The following is a 21,198-nucleotide window of genomic DNA, read 5'->3' as shown; positions in this document are numbered from 1 at the left end:
CATACTAGGATGTTTGAAAAACATTATTTTTTCACATATTTTACATTATTACCAAACCTCTCTCCCCAGTCTGGCATGAACATCTTGAATAGTTCCTGTATCAAATGAAGATTGCCTTCTGAAATATGAAATGTGCTGTGATTGGTTAGCTGGGCCAGCGTGTGTTGTGATTGGTTAGCTGGGCCAGTTTGTGTTGTGAATGGTTAGCTGGGCCAGTGTGTGTTGTGATTGGTAAGCTGTGCCAGTGTGTGCTGTGATTGGTTAGCTGGCCAGTATGTGCTGTGATTTGTAAATTGAGCCATTGTGTGCTATGATTGGTTAGCTGGGCCAGTGTTTTTGTGATTGGTAAGCTGGGCCAGTGTGAGTTGTAATCGGTTAGCTGGACCAGTTTGTGTTGGATTGGTTAACTGGGCCAATGTGTGTTATGATTGGTTAGCTGGGCCAGTGTGTGCTATGATTGGTTAGCTGGGCCAGTGTGTGTTGTGACTGGTTATGTCGGTCAGTGTGCATTGATATTGGTTATGTCGGCCAGTATGTGCTGTGATTGGTTAGCTGGGCTAATGTGTTGTGATTGGTTATCTACACCAGTGTGTGCTGTGATTGGTTAGCTGGGCTAGTGTGTGTTGTGATTGGTTAGCTGGACCAGTGTGTGTTGTGATTGGTTAGCTGGGCCAGTGTGTGTTGTGATTGGTTAGCTGGGCCAGTGTGTGTTGTGATTGGTTAGCTGGGCCAGTGTGTGTTGTGTTTGGTTAGATGGGCCCGTGTGTGTTGTGATTGGTTAGCTCGGCCAGTGTGTGTTGTGATTGGTTAACAGTGCCAGTGTGTGCTGTGATTGGTTAGCTGGGCCAGTGTGTGTTGTGATAGGTTAGCTGGACCAGTGTGTGTTGTGATTGGTTATGTCGGTCAGTGTGTGTTGTGATTGGTTAGCTGGGCCAGTGTGTGTTGTGATTGGTTATGTCGGCCAGTGTGTGTTGTGAATGGTTAGCTGGGCCAGTGTGTGCTGTGATTGGTTAGCTGGGCCAATGTATGCTGTGATTGGTTAGCTGGGCCAGTGTGTGTTGTGACTGGTTAGCTGGGCCATGTAATGATTGGTTAGCTGGGCCAGTTTGTGTTGTGATAGGTTAGCTGGACCAGTGTGTGTTGTGATTGGTTATGTCGGTCAGTGTGTGTTGTGATTGGTTAGCTGGGCCAGTGTGTGTTGTGATTGGTTATGTCGGCCAGTGTGTGTTGTGAATGGTTAGCTGGGCCAGTGTGTGCTGTGATTGGTTAGCTGGGCCAATGTATGCTGTGATTGGTTAGCTGGGCCAGTGTGTGTTGTGATTGGTTAGCTGGGCCAGTTTGTGCTGTGATTGGTTAGCTGGGCCAGTGTGTGTTGTGATTGGTTATGTCGGCCAGTGTGTGTTGTGAATGGTTAGCTGGGCCAGTGTGTGCTGTGATTCGTTAGCGGGGCCAGTGTGTGTTGTGATTGGTTATGTCGGCCAGTGTGTGTTGTGAATGGTTAGCTGGGCCAGTGTGTGCTGTGATTGGTTAGCTGGGCCAATGTATGCTGTGATTGGTTAGCTGGGCCAGTGTGTGTTGTGACTGGTTAGCTGGGCCATGTAATGATTGGTTAGCTGGGCCAGTGTGTGTTGTGATAGGTTAGCTGGACCAGTGTGTGTTGTGATTGGTTATGTCGGTCAGTGTGTGTTGTGATTGGTTAGCTGGGCCAGTGAGTGTTGTGATTGGTTATGTCGGCCAGTGTGTGTTGTGAATGGTTAGCTGGGCCAGTGTGTGCTGTGATTGGTTAGCTGGGCCAATGTATGCTGTGATTGGTTAGCTGGGCCAGTGTGTGTTGTGATTGGTTAGCTGGGCCAGTTTGTGCTGTGATTGGTTAGCTGGGCCAGTGTGTGTTGTGATTGGTTATGTCGGCCAGTGTGTGTTGTGAATGGTTAGCTGGGCCAGTGTGTGCTGTGATTCGTTAGCGGGGCCAGTGTGTATTGTGATTGGTTAGGTGGGCCAGTGTGTGTTGTGATTGGTTAGCTGGGCCAGTGTGTGCTGTGATTGGTTAGCTGGGCCAGTGTGTGTTGTGATTGGTTAGCAGGGCCAGTGTGGGTTGTGATTGGTTATCTCGGCCAGTGTGTGTTGTGATTGGTTAGCAGTGCCAGTGTGTGCTGTGATTGGTTAGCTGGGCCAGTGTGTGTTGTGACTGGTTAGCTGGGCCATGTAATCATTGATTAGCTGGGCCAGTGTGTGTTGTGATAGGTAAGCTGGACCAGTGTATGTTGTGATTGGTTATGTCGGTCAGTGTGTGTTGTGATTGGTTAGCTGGGCCAGTGTGTGTTGTGATTGGTTATGTCGGCCAGTGTGTGTTGTGAATGGTTAGCTGGGCCAGTGTGTGCTGTGATTGGTTAGCTGGGCCAATGTATGCTGTGATTGGTTAGCTGGGCCAGTGTGTTTGGTGATTGGTTAGCTGGGCCAGTTTGTGCTGTGATTGGTTAGCTGGGCCAGTGTGTGTTGTGATTGGTTATGTCGGCCAGTGTGTGTTGTGAATGGTTAGCTGGGCCAGTGTTTTTGTGATTGGTTATGTAGGTCAGTGTGCGTTGTGATTGGTTATGTCAGCCAGTGTGTGCTGTGATTGGTTAGCTGGGCCAATGTGTTGTGATTGGTTATCTAAGCCAGTGTTCAATTCAATTCAATTCAAGTTTATTTGTATAACGCTTTTTACAATACAAATCGTTACAAAGCAACTTTACAGAAAATTATGTTTCTTCAATATTTTGTAGTAGCTAGTAGTTTGTGCACATTTGACAGGATTTTAGAAAAAATAAAAATAATAATAATAATACAAGACGTAGTCAGCTAGACGATGAACTATCAATATTATTAATTAAGTTATTATATGATGCAGTCACACATTTAGCAATAATTGTTAGTTCTGTTTGTTGATTCAGGGTTAGCATCTGAGGTCCTCTGAGGGTCAGCATCATCTCTTCTCAGGTGTTCTGGATCCAGACTGGAGCTTGTGTAAATCCTAGTTACCAAGGGATGTAAATCCCGTGGCGAAACATAGAAACAAAATAGAGACATCATTAGCATAGCTGCTGATCCAACAAAGTAAAATTAGTTTAACCCAAGCTAATGAATAAAAATGCACCTTTGATCAGATGCAACTACACTCACAATTTAAAAGATACATTATTCGTATGCTTGGCGAAAGCATTAGATGGGCCCGTGTGTGTTGTGATTGGTTAGCTGGGCCAGTGTGTGTTGTGATTGGTTATGTTGGCCAATGTGTGATGTGATTGGTTAGCTATGCCAGTGTGTGCTGTGATTGGTTAGCTGGGCCAGTGTGTGTTGTGATTGGTTAGCTGGGCCAGTGTGTGCTGTGATTGGTTAGCGGGGCCAGTGTGGGTTGTGATTGGTTAGCGGGGCCAGTGTGGGTTGTGATTGGTTAGCTGGGCCAGTGTGTGTTGTGACTGGTTAGCTGGGCCATGTAATGATTGGTTAGCTGGGCCAGTGTGTGTTGTGATAGGTTAGCTGGACCAGTGTGTGTTGTGATTGGTTATGTCGGTCAGTGTGTGTTGTGATTGGATAGCTGGGCCAGTGTGTGTTGTGATTGGTTATGTCGGCCAGTGTGTGTTGTGAATGGTTAGCTGGGCCAGTGTGTGCTGTGATTGGTTAGCTGGGCCAATGTATGCTGTGATTGGTTAGCTGGGCCAGTGTGTGTTGTGACTGGTTAGCTGGGCCATGTAATGATTGGTTAGCTGGGCCAGTGTGTGTTGTGATAGGTTAGCTGGACCAGTGTGTGTTGTGATTGGTTATGTCGGTCAGTGTGTTGTGATTGGTTATGTCGGCCAGTGTGTGTTGTGAATGGTTAGCTGGGCCAGTGTGTGCTGTGATTGGTTAGCTGGGCCAGTGTGTATTGTGATTGGTTAGGTGGGCCAGTGTGTGTTGTGATTGGTTAGCTGGGCCAGTGTGTGCTGTGATTGGTTAGCGGGGCCAGTGTGGGTTGTGATTGGTTAGCGGGGCCAGTGTGGGTTGTGATTGGTTATCTCGGCCAGTGTGTGTTGTGATTGGTTAGCTGGGCCAGTGTGTGCTGTGATTGGTTAGCTGGGCCAGTGTGTGTTGTGACTGGTTAGCTGGGCCATGTAATGATTGGTTAGCTGGGCCAGTGTGTGTTGTGATAGGTTAGCTGGACCAGTGTGTGTTGTGATTGGTTATGTCGGTCAGTGTGTGTTGTGATTGGTTAGCTGGGCCAGTGCGTGTTGTGATTGGTTATGTCGGCCAGTGTGTGTTGTGAATGGTTAGCTGGGCCAGTGTGTGCTGTGATTGGTTAGCTGGGCCAATGCATGCTGTGATTGGTTAGCTGGGCCAGTGTGTGTTGTGATTGGTTATGTCGGCCAGTGTGTGTTGTGAATGGTTAGCTGGGCCAGTGTGTGCTGTGATTGGTTAGCTGGGCCAGTGTGTGTTGTGATTGGTTAGTTGGGCCAGTCTGTGTTGTGATTAGTTAGCTGGGCCAGTGTGTGTTGTGATTGGTTATATCGGCCAGTGTGTGTTGTGATTGGTTAGCTGGGCCAGTGTTTTTGTGATTGGTTATGTAGGTCAGTGTGCGTTGTGATTGGTTATGTCGGCCAGTGTGTGCTGTGATTGGTTAGCTGGGCCAATGTGTTGTGATTGGTTATCTAAGCCAGTGTTCAATTCAATTCAAGTTTATTTGTATAACGCTTTTTACAATACAAATCGTTACAAAGCAACTTTACAGAAAATTATGTTTCTTCAATATTTTGTAGTAGCTAGTAGTTTGTGCAAATTTGACAGGATTTTAAAAAAAATAAAAAAAATAATAATAATACAAGACGTAGTCAGCTAGACGATGAACTATCAATATTATTAATTAAGTTATTATATGATGCAGTCACACATTTAGCAATAATTGTTAGTTCTGTTTGTTGATTCAGGGTTAGCATCATCTGAGGTCCTCTGAGGGTCAGCATCATCTCTTCTCAGGTGTTCTGGATCCAGACTGGAGCTTGTGTAAATCCTAGTTACGCGAAACATAGAAGCAGAATAGAGACATCATTAGCATAGCTGCTGATCCAACAAAGTAAAATTAGTTTAACCTAAGCTAATGAATAAAAATGCACCTTTGATCAGATGCAACTACACTCACAATTTAAAAGATACATTATTCGTATGCTTGGCGAAAGAGATGTGTTTTAATCTAGATTTAAACAGAGAGAGTGTGTCTGAACCCCGAACATTATCAGGAATGGTTAGCTGGGCCAGTGTGTGCTGTGATTGGTAAGCTGGGCCAATGTGTGCTGTGATTGGTTAGCTGGGCCAGTGTGTGTTGTGATTGGTTAGCTGGGCCAGTGTGTGTTGTGATTGGTTAGCTGGGCCAGTGTGTGTTGTGATTGGTTAGCTGGGCCAGTGTGTGTTGTGATTGGTTATCTCGGCCAGTGTGTGATGTGATTGGTTATATCGGCCAATGTTTGATGTGATTGGTTAGCTACACCAGTGTGTGTTGTGACTGGTTAGCTGGGCCATGTGATTGGTTAGCTGGGCCAGTGTGTTTTGCGATTGGTTAGCTGGGCCAGTTTGTGCTGTGATTGGTTAGCGGGGCCAGTGTGTGTTGTGATTGGTTATCTCGGCCAGTGTGTGTTGTGATTGGTTAGCTGTGCCAGTGTGTGCTGTGATTGCTTAGCTACGCCAGTGTGTGTTGTGATTGGTTATGTCGGCCAGTGTGTGTTGTGAATGGTTAGCTGGGCCAGTGTGTGCTGTGATTGGTTAGCTGGGCCAATGTATGCTGTGATTGGTTAGCTGGGTCAGTGTGTGTTGTGATTGGTTAGTTGGGCCAGTCTGTGTTGTGTTTAGTTAGCTGGGCCAGTGTGTGTTGTGAATGGTTAGCTGGGCCAGTGTGTGTTGTGATTTGTTATGTCGGCCAGTGTGTGTTGTGATTGGTCAGCTGGGCCAGTGTTTTTGTGATTGGTTAGCTGGGCCAGTGTGTGTTGTGATTGGTCAGCTGGGCCAGTGTTTTTGTGATTGGATAGCTGGATCAGTTTGTGTTGGATTGGTTAGCTGGGCCAGTGTGTGTTATGATTGGTTAGTTTGGCCAGTGTGTGTTGTGATTGGTTAGCTAGGCCAGTGTGTGCCGTGATTGGTTGGCTGGGCCAGTGTGTGTTGTGATTGGTTAGCTGGCCCAGTGTGTGCTGTGACTGGTTAGCTGGCCCAGTGTGTGCTGTGATTGGTTAGTTTGGCCAATGTGTGTTGTGATTGGTTATGTAGGTCAGTGTGTGTTGTGATTTGTTATCTAAGCCAGTCTGTGCTGTGATTGGTTAGCTGGGCCAGTGTGTGTTGTGATTGGTTAGCTGGGCCCGTGTGTGTTGTGATAGGTTAGCTGGGCCAGTGTGTGTTGTGATTGGTTATGTCGACCAGTGTGTGTTGTGATTGGTTAGCTGGGCCAGTGTGTGTTTTGATTGGTTATCTCGGCCAATGTGTGATGTGATTGGTTAGCTACACCAGTGTGTGCTGTGATTGGTTAGCTGGGCCAGTGTGTGTTGTGACTGGTTAGCTGGGCCATGTGATTGGTTAGCTGGCCAGTGTGTGTTGTGACTGGTTAGCTGGACCATGTAATGATTGGTTAGCTGGGCTAGTGTGTGTTGTGATAGGTTAGCTGGACCAGTGTGTGTTGTGATTGGTTATGACGGCCAGTGTGTGTTGTGATTGGTTAGCTGGGCCAGTGTTTGTTGTGATTGGTTATGTCGGCCAGTGTGTGTTGTGAATGGTTAGCTGGGCCAGTGTGTGCTGTGATTGGTTAGCTGGGCCAATGTATGCTGTGATTGGTTAGCTGGGCCAGTGTGTGTTGTGATTGGTTAGTTGGGCCAGTCTGTGTTGTGATTGGTTATATCGTCGGCCAGTGTGTGTTGTGATTGGTTAGGGCCAGTGTTTTTTGTCATTGGTTAGCTGGATCAGTTTGTGTTGGATTGGTTAGCTGGGCCAGTGTGTGTTGTGATTGGTTAGCTGGGCCAGTGTGTGCTGTGATTGGTTAGCTGGCCCAGTGTGTGCTGTGATTGGTTAGCTGGGCCAGTGTGTGCTGTGATTGGTTAGCTGGCCCAGTGTGTGCTGTGATTGGTTAGCTGGCCCAGTGTGTGCTGTGATTGGTTAGCTGGGCCAGTGTGTGCTGTGATTGGTTAGCTGGCCCAGTGTGTGCTGTGATTGGTTAGCTAGGCCAGTGTGTGTTGTGATTGGTTAGCTGGGCCAGTGTGTGCTGTGGTTGGTTAGCTGGGCCAGTGTGTGTTTTGATTGGTTATGTTGGCCAGTGTGTGTTGTGAATGGTTAGCTGGGCCAGTGTGTGTTGTGATTCGGGAACTTTGGGAACCCTGGTGCAGAGATAGCAAAAGCTTGGCTGCTTCCTTTACATGAAGCAGATTGTCAAAAAACTTCTTTAATTCAGCAGTGAAAGAAAAATAATTAAATTGAGCACTCTGATGGTCCCAAACAGCTGGACTTGGACTGATCAGTAGAATATGTCAGGCCGCTGACCAAACACAACAGAACATAGAAGCAAAAAGGACTTACATTTTCCCAAGTCACCAGAATATGAGTCTCACGCAAAGGATAGGCGGTCTGAGAATGTGGTAATGGTGGAGCTGCAGAAGCGGGCTGATCACTGGTAGACCACTGAGCAAGAAGAGAAGAGATTTATTTTAGTTTATTACCAATTTGAGAAATCTGACCTTCATTGCTGGCCTTTTTGCTTTCTGTGAGATTTCGAAGTTGAAGGTCATGCTGTCCCAAAAGTGCACCTTGACCAGAGAGAGCTTTGTGAACTGGTTTCTGCTGGGTCCATGATTTGGCCAGATTGTTCTGTTGTAACCAAACCAGTTTTGGACCTGAAAGCAGAACTCAGACTAAAGATTATGCAAATAAGATTAGTTAATTCCCAAAAGTCAAGCAACACAATCCATCTCTCCTTTGCTGTTGAGAATTGTTAAAAGATATGCACTGGAAAACAAACAGGCCAGAGATATGTTGGTAGAGTGGGGAGATTACTTTGTTGAACGGGGGTAGCAGGCAGAATGCAGGATGAATGCGGGTGGAGTGAGGTCTAAAGCACACACACAAAAAAAAAAAAAAAATTAGAACTTCAACAAAACACATGACCCAAACAACTGGTCCAAAGACACGGGGAGGCTTTTAGCTCAGAAAATCACTGAAGACTCTGTTTAAATACTGGAGGCAGATGAGTTGATTGGCAGCAAGTGATTCACATTCAACAATCAGCCACAGATATCCACAGTGCATATCCAAGGCCCGGGATACACCAACTCACAAACACACAAGCACAAACAGACAAAAAGGTAAAAACAGAGCTGGCAAAAATCCCTGACAACATCATCCCTGTTCTTATAGAAGCAGCCACCAATAACTGTGAATGATTGCAGTCCGGTTTCACTAACAGCAGTAATCATGAAGTGCTTTGAGAGATTGGTCTCACAGTATATCAAATCCAGCTTGAGATGCAGCAGTTTACATACAGAGCAAACAGATTTACAGATGACAGCATCAGCACAGGCCTTCACACTGCACTCAACCTACTCCAGCTTCAGGAGACCTGTGTAAAAATGCTCTTCAGAGATTACAGTTCAGCATTCAACACCATTCATGAACAGAGCCTCTCTCATTCATCTGCTCCTGGATAAAGTCTTCCTTACTAAGAGCCACACACGGCTCTCCTCCAGCATCACCCTCAGCACTGGCTTGTGTATTGAGTCCTCCACTCGCACTCGTTCATCATCAGATCTGCAGATGTTACAGTGACTGAACTTACCTCAGGAGAGCATGACTCAGCTACAGAGATGAAGTTCAGAAACTAGAGCTGTGCTACTCTGATAATAACACATCCACAACAAAAGAGCTCACTCTAGGCTTCGGCAGATCTACTCTATAATCTATTAAAGGTATTCAGTCAAGAGCAAAGATTTGACTTCCTCTTCTTTTGTTGTTTTTAATTATTAATGATATGGATGGCTACAGGCTTATTAGGCTGTTTTAAGAACTATTTGTATAGATCCAGTATACTCACACATGAGATTTTCTCCAATATCGCTTTACCTCAAAGCCAAACTCGAAATTGAAAATAAAATCAGATAAATTGCACAGCCCTAAAGTGCAAGAGATACCTCACTTTTGGATTGCAAATAATGAAATGACATTATAGACTAATGACTTGATATTATTGCCTACACAAACAGTTGAAAAGGTACAATTAGCTTGAAAACTTATGTAACAATAATAAACTGTAAGTGGTTTCTCATAATTTCTCCAGTACTGAAAACAGAACCGATCATCAGATCAGAGGTTATCAATACTACAGTCTTTCATATTTTAGCCCCAGAGCTCCTTTAAATACTGGGTTCAGATGCCATCCAAACTTGCAGAAGAATCAGTTACAAATCCACATGACGATATATCTTGCATCTGCATTTTCTATAATTAATCATAAATGGAGGATTTATTTTGAAAACAACAATGAAGAACAAGTTAACAATAAATATTTGTGTCTTTCAAAAGAGATAAAGCCTCTTTTTCAGCTTCCTGAATAAGAACAGTTTGTAAAAATCTAATTTCTTTCATGAAAGTGTTAGGGATGAGAAAAGAGGACCAAAAGGCGAGACTCTCAGTCTCATTCTTTTAATGAAAATGAGGCAGTCAAAGAATCAAAATGGTAAACACAAATCCACTCTGGAGACAGAGGTATCAGTCAAACAGAAATCTTTGCTCGTAAATCCTGAGCTTAAACTAAAGGTAGCCGATTAACAGGTTACTGGGATTTGGGATGAGCGGCAGCCAAGCCAGGTGAAGTGGGAGATTCCAACATAGGGTACGGTGAGAGGCGAAGCCTGCAGCGAGCGTGGATACCGTAGGCTGGATACCGCATCTGTTCAGAACCACAGTGTCTGAGTTGGTAGAGCACAGTAGGGAGCGTTAAGAGGAATGACTTCCAGACAACCCGCAAAGGACAGGACAGGACAGGACAAACTTAGGATATTTTTGCAATCTTATGCGATGAAATTGCGGGAACTTGCAAAAACTGCGGTTTGATGAAAAAGAGAAAAAAAGGTGACCCCCCCCCCCCAACACCCTGTTCTCACTAGGCTACTACCTTACTGTAATGAGTCATTTCTTATGACTTCCTATGATAAGCAAGCATACTAAAGCACAGAATATTTAAGTTCTCATTCTGTTTTATTTCAGACCTTAATTAACACATGGCTCAAACTTACAAAACATTGAGTCAAACAAGTTATACAAAAGGAATATTCAACAACTTCTGTAAAAATGAATACAAATAAAATATACACACAAATATACAAATGCTGTTTTACAGGAATTGCAAAGTGCAATCTCTTAATGCAGCGTAAATTATTTTACATACTACTAATATACTTACAACTGTAAGGTTTTGGTACTATTCTGTAACAAAAAAGTACAATCTTACAACTGTAGAGGTGCATCAACTTCTGAATGAAACTACAACATTCCACTGTGAAAATGAAAGCTAACTGCATAGCCTCTAACACTGGCCTATCATTCGCCATCCTCATCCTCATCCCTCTCTCAAAATAATTTGCCCCCACTGTCATGTAACACACTGCTTCGTGCAGTCTTTTGCGCTTATTTTTGTTATGAGAATGATTTGCGTCCTTCACCCTGGTTTCACCGCGGGCTTCACAGATGATGTTCACGTCGCGCAATTACATCACTTCATAAGGTTCCCATTGGAAAATAATGGCGATTTACTTGTGTGAAGTAAACGCAACATTTCCAACTTTCTGCTAAGATATTTGTGACTTTTTTGCAACGAAAATTATTATTATTATGAAATCATGCTATCTCCGCATATTTTACTTCCTGAAATTGGCAATTTATGCGGCGAAAATGCGGCGTATTTGAAAAATGCGACCCCCGCATAAATATGTGGCCCTTGGCTGATTATGCATTAAATCACGCGATCGCATAATCACGTTTTTCTGGAGGGACTGATAGTCCTGTTAAGAGGAGACTAAGATCTCTCTGCAGTGAGAACATTTTAATATTAATAACACGCCTATATAAGACAAAGAAATCTCTTTTTTTAGGAAGATACTTAAATCTGAACATGAGCGATGTTCCTCTGATTCAGTAGTAAAAAGGCCTTGTAATTACATATCGTTATTGAATTCTATTGAATATATATTAATAATATTGAATACCCGATTTTAAACCTAAAACATTTAAATTATAAGTGCTATTTCCATAAATGTCAATGCCTCATGCTCTTGTGCAGTATAGCACAACAAAGGTCCCAAAAACCTTTGTCTGTTGGAGAATCAGCACTGACAAAGCTCAGAATCTAAATCACATTGAAGTCGGCTGTAATTCCGCTGACAAAACACCAGAGGGCGTCCTTTAAGTGTTTAGAAGTCTCAAATTACGCCTCGCCTTCTAACTTCAGCCTGCATGAGTGCAATTATGTCATCTTGTGGCCGTTTCAGATAATGCTGTCTTACTGCTAATTTATATTTCCCTGTGAGTATTGAAATAGCCGTCTAAATTCCAATAATTATTTGCATTTACAGCTTTGCTTGTGCGAATATTATCTGTCTTAGACAATCTTCCTGCCTTTGACTGTTTACATTTAATTTGAGTTTGGTTCAAACATTATTTGAATTAAAATGTAATTGTTTAATAGTGTAAATTAAATGTCTCAGGTCAACCACTGATATACCCACTGAGAAGGAAGTAAGCCATCTAGTGGCAGTCTCATGTTAAGTTGGTTCACAGCTCTCAGCTCTCTTTTCAATTCTGTTTTGAATTGCATATTTCCACTTTTACCCTTTTTGATTAATTTCCTAATTATTAATGATACCTTACTGTTATCATTGGTTATTATAGGATATTATTCAGATTTTCCTTTTAATTATTCTTACATGCTTATTTTAAATTTCAATTTAAACCAGTTTTGAATTATTTATTTGAATTAAGTTTTATGCTCACCAGGTTAAGCACAGAGAGGGAGTACATCCCTTGTGGTGAAAACCAGCTACTTCTCCCTTGTTTTATTCCTGTCTCTTTCAATTTTGATTTTTATTATTTTCCTTCTCTCTTTTGGGTTAGGTTATTTTGATAATTACCATCATTATCATAATTCCCATTTACATTTATTCATTTAGCAGATGCTTTTATCCAAAGCGACTTACAGATGAGGACAGTGGAAGCAATCAAAAACAACAAAAAGAGCAATGATATGTAAGTGCTATAACAAGTCTCAGATAGGTTAACAAAGTACACCTAGCATGGGATTTTCAATAATATAATATAAAGTAAACAGATAGAATAAAAAAAGAATAGAGCAAGCTAGTGTTAGAGGTCTTTACACAAACACACACACACACACACACACATACAATTGCATAATTAATGAAAAGAAAATAGAATATAAAAAGATTAGAAAGGTAGTTAGATTTTTTTTAAAGAATAGAATTAGAATAGTGAGTTTGTAATTTTAGAGGGTCAAATAAAGATGGAAGAGATGTGTTTTAAGCCGATTCTTGAAGATGGCTAAGGACTCCGCTGTCCAGATTGAGTTGGGAAGGTCATTCATGAGTTGAAGGTGATGGTCCATCATCCAGCAAGAAATGTCTGTTAGACAAGTTGAGATGCGAATAGCTACCATCAGATCATCAGGATGCAATGAGAGGTAGAGTTGAGTGTCATCAGCATAGCAATGGTATGAAAAGCCATGTTTCTGAATGACAGAACCTAATGATGCCATGTAGACAGAGCAGAGAAGTGGTCCAAGAACTGAGCCCTAAGGCACCCCAGTAGTTAGATGTTGAGACTTGGACACCTCCCCTCTCCAAGATACTTTGAAGGACCTATCTGGTAGGTAAGACTCGAAACCATTGAAGCGTGGTTCCTGAGATGCCTTTTGCCAGTAGGGTTGATAGGAGGATCTGGTGGTTAACCGTGTCAAAAGCAGCAGACAGATCAAGCAGGATAAGTACTGAAGATTTGGATTCCGCTCTTGCCAGTCTTAGAACTTCAACAACTGAGAGCAAGGCCGTCTCAGTTGAATGTTCACTTCTAAAGCCAGATTGGTTGCTGTCAAGGAGGTTGTTGTGTGTGAGAAATGTAGAGACTTGGTTGAGCACAGCTCGTTCAAGTGTTTTTGTAATGAAAGGAAGAAGGGAAACTGGTCTGTAGTTCTCTAAAAGAGATGGATTGAGGTTGGGTTTCTTAAGTAGAGGAGTTATACGTGTTATGGTGTTTTTACACAAGTGTATTTTGTTTTATAGTTATTAGGTAAAGCTGTTACCTCTCATTTCTACATATATATTTACTCAATTGATTTTAAAGAAACAAACCTTAATTCTGTGACAAGATAGTATTTTGGGGACGCTTTATTGATGATATCCTCTTTGTTTGGTCTGGGAATGAGGAAGAACTTTTGCAGTTTCATGAGTACATCAATACAACTAACCCTAATATAAAACTATCAATTGAACATTCAAAAACATCTACACAACAATATATAGGAAAAGCACAGACAGAAACACTTTATTGAGGGCTGACAGCTTCCATCCAAGGAGCCTGAAAGATAACATTCCTTTTGGACAATTTCAGCGTCTTAGACGCATCTGCAGTAATGACTCTGATTTCGAAATGCAGGCTCAAGATATGACATTAAGGTTCAGGGCTAGGGGCTACTCACCAATGATAATAGAAAAAGCAATAATAAAAGCACGCTCCACAACACGCTCTGATCTACTAAAGAAAAAAAAAGCGGAGGAAAGACATGGCTAAAAACAACTCTAGACCTGTCTTTGTTGCCCAATATAGTAGTAGTGCCTCTGAAATGAAATAAATAATTAAGTCCAGTTGGGGGTTAATTCAAAGTGATTCTATTCTGAAAGACGTGTTCAAGAAGGCACCATCCATAAGGGACAAACTTGTAAGAAGTTACCTTCCAGGTCCTAGACAAAAAACATTGCTAGAAAAAGGGTTGTGGGGAACCTATAGGTGTGGATCTTGCAGTCATTGTGAGGGTGTCATTCAAAGTTAGACTTTTTGTGATCTGAGAACGCAGAGAGAATTTAAGAATAATGGTTTTATTAACTGTAACTCTGAATATGTGGTCTACCGCCTACAATGCCCATTTGGGTGTTTCTATGTGGCCAGAACTAAAAGAAAACTAAAAGAGCTGTTTTATGAACACAAATACGCAATTAGAATCAATAACGAAGATTACCCTATGGCCAAACACTATAAAGAAATACACCATAGTGACCCTTCATCTTTGAGAATTCAGAGCATTGAAATTATTAAAAAATCAATACGTGGAGGTGATATTTTAAAACAGTTATTGCAACATGAAACCTTTTGGATGTGGAGTTTCAAAGCAATGGACTATCCAGGATTAAATGAGGAGATAGATTATAGACCTTTTCTGTGATTTTGTAATATTGTTCTTTCCTGTAACTACTCTATTCATATATTGTATATGTATATGTGTATGCATATGTATGCATGAAGGTGTAAGCATGAATATATGCATGCTACCTGTTGCTTGTGTTTTTGCTTACATTGTGACCAACAGCTTTTTTGCTGAGAATCATGTGAGAGGTGTGCCCTAGTAATATATGCATGAATGTATGTGCATGCTATTTGTTGCTTCTTTGTTTATTGTTGTGACCAGCAGCTTCGGTGTTGAGAACCATATGAGAGGCGTGCCCTAGCAATGTATGCATGAATATATGCATGCTATGTGTTGCCTGTGTTTCTGTTAATTATTGTGACTAATAGCTTTAGTGCAGAGAATGGTGTGAGAGGTGTGTCGTAGTAATTACCTGCAGACCTTCAATACTGATTGTCAGCACCTGTGTGTTTGCTTCTACCTGTGTGTCTTTGTCATTATAAGATCAGTTTTTTATCTGCTTCACTATGCCCTGAAGAAGGCCCCATGCCGCTACGCGTGGGCATTTTAAATTTGTCCATTTAGGACATGTCATTTTTGCAATAAAGACATTTTAATTATGGAGTGTCTCAGCTATCAGAGATTTATTTTTCTCTACACTGCCTCTTAAGATGTTCTACCTTGGACCGAAGAGCACCCAAATCAAACTTAAATGGGATTGAGCACGCCATTCATCTTGAATCTAAACAAAGCCTTAATTCACTTTAATTTCCCTTTGTTCATCCTTTGTGTATTTTGAGAGGGTTCTAGGGAACAGCCCAATTTTGCAGTGTTGCCTGGCGGTTGACATCTTGGTGTTTCCAGGTTATGTTAAAAGTCACAAGCTGTTTGAGAGGGCGCAATGCGACACAGAGTAACGAAGGGCCGAGGAAACTGTGCTTAACCCGGTTGAGTGTTTGGGAGCGCCAGGGAGGAGGCTGACCGCTCCGCTGGTTTCCACCTGAGTGACATCAATTTTGTTTGATTGTTTTAACTGTGTTTTTAAGATGCATCTGTTATAACAGAGTTAATGTTGGTGATCAAATGATTATGGCTGTATAATAATCAATTTTACTGGCTTAAAGTGTTGCTGGATTTCTTTGGCGTTAAGTTACATGAGTGTATTACACATAACTTTTTTTCTTTGACTTTATAAGATTGAACAGTAATGTGACAACCAGAACATAACGATTTAAAGAACAGTTTGGATTTTAAATATTTTGAGCTTCAACGTCATAAGGGGCAGTCGTGGCCTAACGGTTAGAGTGTTGGACTTGCAATCCAAGGGTTGCAAGTTTGAGTCTTTGGCTGGAAGTGAATGTACAGTGTTCTCTCCACCTTCAATACCACGACTGAGGTGCCCTTGAGCAAGGAACCGAAAATCGAACCCCCAACTGCTCCCCGGGCGCCCCAGCATAAATGGCTGCTCACTCCTCCCGGAGTGTGTGTTCACAGTGTGTGTGTGTTCACTGCTGAGTGTGTGTGTGCAATTTGGATGGGTTAAAAGCAGAGCACAAATTACTTGGCTGTATGTCACTTCACTTTCACTTTCAATTTGATAAAAACCATCCAGTTATTATAAGCCACAGAATATTAGATATTCCCCGGATATATTTTAAGTGTTTGGCCCATCGCTTCTCCAAGCCACACCATCTTCCTAGGTTTCCTACCCCGATAGACCCCCCTCACCTATTGGCCCTATCTTAAATAGGCTGAGGCCTCCTAATTCTAACTAACACATAGTTTGTTACTATTGTTTTATCTAATTTCAAGTGTTTTATTTCACTTTGATCTTTTTCTATTCCCTGTTCTGTTGTGATTTGTTTCTTTCATTTCACATAGAGACAGTAACCTGTGTGAGCCACCAAAGAAGCTTAATAGTAGAGTGACAACCAGCAGCCGGTGTCATCATGCGACCTGCTAGGCTACTGCCTGTCAAATCTCAATTTCAGGTCCTTCGTTGACCCAAGTTAATTGGCTCCTGAACTGTCTGTTTGCATCGGTTAGCCCCAAAATTCTCATGAACGGCACATCCCGTATGAATATAGCTCGTTAACTGCAGAACGAACTTGTATTAATCTTTTTGTGTGTGTGCGTTTAGTTTCTCTCACCTAAAGTGAGCCAGGATGTTCCTGTCATCCAATCCAGCAGTCCACGGGGGCCACCTCTTGACATGGTTGAAAGCAGTGATGACCCCCTTTCTGCCCAAGGACGCCAGTAACATGCAACACCAAAACCAAGAGCAACTAGACACCAAGCTAGATGAACTGATGGCACACGATCCAACCCAAAGCGACCACTACAAAGAACTCACCAGGATCCTTGGAAGCCTAGTTCACATTCTTGTTGCCCAGGCACGGCTCAGCGAACGGAGAAAAACACTTGCAAGCAGCCCAAGCTAAAATCAATGAGATTACTCTGCAGAGAGATGAGCTCCAAGATGAACTTGACACTGTTCATGCAGAACTGAAACATTCTGACAGATTACAGAGTGGCTGGAATGGAAAAACACACACTACAGAGTTTCTCCCGGCCCGCCAGTCCAACCCTTTCAGCAAAGAACCCAGAGCTGAAAAGGGGGGTGTAAGACCACGTTTCAAGACATCACCAGCCAGCTTACAAAAACACCTGTCAACAATGGAGGGGGAAGAGCCCTTCCAGAGAACGCATGCCACTAAACCCTGCATGGCTCCCTGAGAATTTGACACGCTAGCCAGAAACATCCCTACGTTCAATCCAGATCCTGCCGCTTATGTACGAGAGATTGACTTTCACTTGCAAACTCTTGCCAACGTGACAGCTTTGGACAAACTGTACCTGTTAAGAATCATGTCCAGCCGTGATGTGCATAGTTTTCTGGATCGTCAACCAGAGACTGTCAAAGCAGACTACCAGCAACTGCGAAAAGCTCTGATTCTTGAATTCTCTGATCCAGACTCAGACCAAGGGCTCCTTAACGCTATGGTCCTCAAACAGTGCCAACTTGAAAACCCACAGACTTTCTACAGTCAACTACGAAAAGCCTACTTCGGAGCATGCAACAATACAGGTATGGAACAGGATGTCAACTTTAGAACTCTGTTCCTCAGAAACCTACCTGCCTGTTGGAGTTTTCATCTCGGAGTCCCAGCGTGTCCAGAGTACAGAGAGTCGAGACCGTTCCAAGCCAGCAGAGGGCAACACAATCATGGTGGTGCTCGTCCAAAGCACCAGAGCAAGCGCCCTAAAAGATTCTGGGACCGGCGAAAAGAGCCGATCCCCACCGTCCAGGACACAAAGCCCCGACAGCCGGAAGTGGAACCACTCTCGACACGACCCTGTTGAGCTCAGTCCTGAGTCCACATCAAAAAAACACAGGGCAGCAACGTCTGAGACAGCACAGTTCCTCACACCAGGTACCACAATCACAAGGTACCAGAAAATGCTGTTTTGGCTACCTGCCTCTGCAGCAAGCTACACGAGACCGGTCCTAACCACCCATAGATCATCACACCTGCCCCGATGCCAACATCCCTGGGCAACCTTGTCAAAAAGGGTTGGGCCGAAAACTCCACCTAAATATCACGTTAGGAAAAGGAGTAAGCATGGAGGTCCTGATCGACACAGGATCAGACCTTATGGTGATCTCATCTCACCTTTTCAAAAGAGTCCAATTTGAAGCTAAGAGACAAGATTGAACTCTTACACCTCAAAATGTTGAACTGAATGTACAGTCATACAGCCAGATTGACATCCTGTTTGACCAGGTAGCTCCCATGCACCTGACAATCGGTCCAATGAGTCTAGTACATCCTATTTATGTCTCACCAATGAGCACTTATACATTTGTCATCTGCAAAGACCTGCTAGATCGCTTTGAAACTTTATTGGACTTCAAAGAGCTAAAAGTCTGGGCTCAAGTGCGCAAACCTCTTCCCCTCCAGCCACGCAGGTTGTCGGTGCTAGACTGTCAGGTCACAGAGGTCATGGGAACTCCCACAGAGCCAGACTGTCAGGTCACAGAGCTCACAGGAACCCCAGCAGCCAGCCATGGGTACCGAGCCTCAACAACAAGGCTCAAGTTCGCTCCTCTGCACCTTAGTCAACGAACAGGGAACGGTGGTACCAGCTTACAACAAAGGGGTCGCTGTTCGACTCAATGTGCGATGTGGTCAAACCTTAAACCACGCACTGGGTTTCTTCCAACCCACACCTGAATGTGTGGAACTCGGACTCACACTTGAAGCCACCCCACTCACTGAAGTGTTATCTTGTATAATCTACGTCCTTTGCAACAACTGCACAGCAACTGACATCAACATTCCCAAGGCCTACCGGCTGGGATGGTTAGTGAGCCATGACTTTAATGACTTTGAACTTGTACGACCTGGACCGCTATCAATGGGCACATTCCACCTGCACTGGTACCTGAAGGGAGTACAGACAACACATTATTCACTGCACCCTTCAGATTTGTCACCATCACATCTGTCATTTCAGTGACTAAAGACCAGGTGTGCAGAACAGATCTGACAGAGGACCAACACCTTGCAGTTTACACAGTCTCTTACCAGAGCGTCGGTGAGACTGATGAACCTGTTACACCTCTCAATACCAAACCGACTGATATCACACCAACGGAGGAGCCTTAGCCAGGTTTTAAATCTCAAGTGCAGCAAATTCTACAAGACGCTAATGCACTTCAGAGCAACACAGATCGCAAGTTCTTTATAAGTTCAAAGAATCCTATGCCAAAGACTCTTTAGACTGTGGTCTTACCAACTTCCACACGGTGTGCATCCCTACGCACCCTGATGCTCCTCCCACTTTTGTCAAACAGTACAAGATTCCCATCGCTTCACATGAACCAGTGCAGGAGATCATCGAATCTATGCTTGAGAAAGGTGTCATCCGTCCATGCAACAGCACCTACTCATATAGGTGTCCGTTTTTCTTCGCCAACTCACCAGCTGAATTCAACATCTTTCTGAACAAAGCCTGTAGAGACTCTATGCTAGACTCAGTTTCAGGTGTCATCTTCCAACAGGATGGTTTCAAAACTGCAAACAACAAGCCAGTCAAATAACAATACCTGTTCCAGCAATGTGATAACATCACCAAAAAAAAACCAATGTGACTGTGTACTGGAAGAAGGTAAAATGACACTTGAAACTACCAGGTCTAGACAAGGAATTAAATGATAAAACTGACACCCTCGCCAAAACTGGCACACTAAACAACAGGCTGTGGTCACTCCCAACCCACCCACCCACTTTCAAGGGTAAAGTGATTACATACAGCATAAGATCTTTACACGCTAAACTGCCTACCTCAGAGTCGCTTTTGCTAGCTCCGCTGTCTACAAAGACCAACATAGCAGACATGCAGGCTTCTGACACCTCCATAAAGACTGCTTAACCACCTCTCAAACCCCTCCATCCACCCTTTCACCCTGTCTACTCTCACTGACAACCAGTGCCTCAGACCACTGCATGATACAAAGCACATGCTGCATGCACAAAACAACACTGTGGGTTGTGCACCGTCGGACATCACAATGCCAAGGCTTGTAATGCCACAGCGCAAAAGGGGGAAAATGCCAACGTATGTCCATGACGCATCATGTGCTGCACAACACAGCACCAGAGCCACTGACGAGACACTGAAGCAAGCGTCATGCCAGCAGCAAGATGTGGCAAAACATGGGCCAAGGCGAGCTAAACCCAGTCGCTGCCCACAAAGTAAAGAGACTGCCCTGTCCAATCAAAGACAACCCTCGCTTGTTTCTTCCTCCCCTTTCTCTCTCTCTCTCCCTGTTGTCTGTACCAGGATGCTGCTGTGGTTCGCCATGCTGTGCTTTCAGCCAACCAGAGGACAGCTGCCACCGAGAGAACAACTGAGACTCCTGATCACCGACTACAGAGCACACCACCCCAGCAACGTAGCCCAATACAGCTGGACACGATGGACAGAGGACTCCCTCACTCACACTGAAGCCGATGTCAAACACATGTTCAGCCAATGTGAGAAAGTGACCGTTACACAAGTGGAGTTAGGTGGACACAACCACCGCTCCGAACGGTTCCTGGGAGCTTTGCTCGGAGCCACCTTTGCCACCAGAACTCTGTTTAACATTGGTATGTCCAATGTCAATGAAGCGAACAAGGCCGTGATATCCATAAAACCTCTGTTTACTGTCTTCCAGATTGACTTTGCCCAGACTCAGCTGGTTACACCGTTAACAACAGACATGCTGTGGAAGGTTAGCTCCTCCAATGACAGCCTAGCCCAGGTAGAACCCCACCGTACATGATACCCTCAAGCCTTGTGCTAACTGTGCTGGCTTCTGCCATCACCACACCAGCTGACCCGCTACAAATACACCTGGCCTACTCTCTGTATAGCGCCATCCTACTGCACGCCAAACCCAAACAGCGGGAAGTGGATGTGCTACAGATCCAACCTATTAGCGATTCAAGACAAGTCTACAGACGTAAAGACATTGTCATTGTCAAGTTGTGGAAAAGCAACACCCACACCTAAACACACATTCCAGATGTGGTGGCCTACCAAGACAGCGACACCTGGCCCCAAACCTGCACATGTGTACTTTGACCAAGGAAATTCATCAGGGTTTCTGCAGGGTTTAATCAGTCAAATTTAAGACTTTTTAAGACCTTTTTATGACTATTAGGATTTGAATTTATGACCTACACGAATTACGATAAATAACTGACCTTGTA

The 21,198-nt window shown here is 43.7% G+C and overlaps 1 protein-coding gene across 1 annotated transcript in view; it reads right to left on the bottom strand.

The window, feature by feature from the left end:
• Window positions 1–21,198, bottom strand: part of LOC127953344 (zinc finger protein 271-like) — an 838,866-nt gene that overhangs the window by 17,476 nt on the left and 800,192 nt on the right. The window lies entirely within an intron of this gene.

This window comes from Carassius gibelio, chromosome B3, assembly GCF_023724105.1.
Source record: "Carassius gibelio isolate Cgi1373 ecotype wild population from Czech Republic chromosome B3, carGib1.2-hapl.c, whole genome shotgun sequence".
Taxonomy (NCBI): Eukaryota; Metazoa; Chordata; class Actinopteri; order Cypriniformes; family Cyprinidae; genus Carassius; species Carassius gibelio.
Note: the sequence above shows the minus strand (reverse complement) of the source record. Positions and strands in the feature narration are given on the sequence as shown.